A 1,971-nucleotide genomic window follows, 5' to 3' on the forward strand; every position below is an offset into this window, starting at 1 on the left:
CTCACCGTTAGAATATGGCGAAGGTGATGGAACGCCGCTTCCTTGACTACATTATAAAGCTCCATCTGTTTAGCAGACTTGCTTTAGTCTCCCTTTCAGGGGTCAGCTTTGAAAAAACAGCTGCCATGAATCCTACTGCTGCAAGGAAATGAATTCTGCCAACAGCCCGAGTGAGCGCGGAAGCCCACCTTTCCCCAGTCAAGTCCTCCCTCCCACGAAAACCCAGCCCTGGCCTCGACTGCTAACCCAGGCTTAGCCGCCTCACCCTCAGAAACGGTGATAACAAATGTGCATTGCTTTCACTTTGTGGTAGTCCGTTATGCAACATAAAAAACTAATTAGGTCATGCTTTAAGACTTTGGGGGCCAGTCAAGATGGAATAAACCTGCCACAGCCTCTCTGCCACGGATTACAACGAAAAACTGGATGAGGTACAACATACAGACAAAAACCCAAACTGTGAAGAGTAAACAAGAGCAGGTCGGCCAGGTAGAGGGGTCCAAACTGGGGGAGGCAGCAGTGTGGGGGCGCGTCTCTCGCTTCCCCTTCTTCTCTTGCTGCCTGTTTGTTGTCATTCTGACCGGAGGTCGGCTCTGGTCACAGAGCTGTGCTGCGGCGGCCCAGGCAGCTGACGCCAAAAGAACCTCATCTTTCTGAACAAAGAACTAGCAACATGGGCTCCTGAGAGCTAGAGCGTGTGGCAGACCCAGAGAGCAATCGGCTGGAGGAGACCCTCAGATTCTGTCCATAAACTTTCAGTTCCAGTTCACCTTTGAGTCATGCGTATGTGTGACAGACCCCAAACAGGAGCAAAGGTTTGGACAACTGAACTACAATTTCAACTACCCATCCTGCTCCCCGCAAAGTCCTGAACTAACCCTTGAGTGGCACACGTATGGGCCTGGCCCAAGGCAGCACAGCATAGTGAAGGCCTGGGAAACTGAACAACCTTCGAATCACTACCCACACAGCACGAGACAGGCTTTGTGGTCTGAAGCTAACTGGCTTGATTGCCTGCTAAACAAAAACAAAATAAGGTAAGTAACAACAACAACAAAATCAACGTGCTCCTGAGGAGTTTACTAGCACTCACGGTCCATACAACATATCCAGAAAGTCCCGGATAAAACTCAAAATTACTCTTCGTACAAAGAACCAGGAAAACGTGGCCAAACTGTCAGGACAAAAGACTGGGGATGCTACGTCCCAGGTGACCTAGCTGTTGAAATTATTAAAGCCTTTAAAAGTTATTATAACTATGCTCCAAGAGGCAAATAACGGTAAATGCCCTGGAAACAAATGGGAACATAGATGTTCACAGCAGATAAACAGAAACTATAAAACAGACCACACTGGAAATTTTATTCATTCACTCACTTATTTTTCACTTTTTGGTTTGTAGGATCCTAACTCCCTGACCAGGGAGCGAACCCTCGTCCTCGGCAGCAAAAATGCAGAGTCTTAATTGTTGGACCACCAGGGAATTCCCTCAAGTGGAAACTTCAGAACTGAAAGACAAAACATCCGAATAAATAACTCGATTAGATGGGCACAATGAAAGAATGGGTGAGAGGAAAGAATTTGTGAACTTAATTTGAGCACAAGAAATGATCTGATCTGACTAACAGAAAAAAGATAAGAAAGTGGAGTCTCAGGGAGCTGTGGGATAATACCAAAAGACCCAATACTCAGGTCATTAGGGTTTCAGAAGTAGAGGAGAAAAAGACTCATGAAAAGTAGAGGAGAAAAATAAATCTGAGGAAAAAAAAGTCCCAAATTTGGTGATATATATAAATTTACAGATTCAAAAAGCTGTGTGAACTCCAGATGAGATAAACTCAAAGAAAAACCACACTCAGACAAACCGTCATATTAAGTACAAGCAGCCAGATTCAAACAGATACGTGCTGCACAGTTCCATTTACACGACAGACTGGAAAAAGAGAGAAATCAGAGGAACATAAAACAGAC

General features: G+C 45.2%; 1 protein-coding gene across 3 annotated transcripts in view; it reads right to left on the minus strand.

The window, feature by feature from the left end:
* TNRC6C (trinucleotide repeat containing adaptor 6C) overlaps window positions 1–1,971 on the minus strand; it is a 116,492-nt gene that overhangs the window by 87,207 nt on the left and 27,314 nt on the right. Inside the window, exon 2 of one of the 3 annotated variants that reach the window (XM_060394966.1) lies at window positions 1,378–1,508. The exons of the other annotated variants lie outside the window; for them this stretch is intronic. The gene's annotated coding sequence lies outside the window, so the exon portion shown is untranslated. The remainder of the gene's footprint in view (window positions 1–1,377; window positions 1,509–1,971) is intronic. 3 annotated transcript variants of the gene reach the window in all.

The sequence above is a fragment of the Ovis aries genome, chromosome 11 (genome assembly GCF_016772045.2).
Source record: "Ovis aries strain OAR_USU_Benz2616 breed Rambouillet chromosome 11, ARS-UI_Ramb_v3.0, whole genome shotgun sequence".
Classification (NCBI taxonomy): Eukaryota; Metazoa; Chordata; class Mammalia; order Artiodactyla; family Bovidae; genus Ovis; species Ovis aries.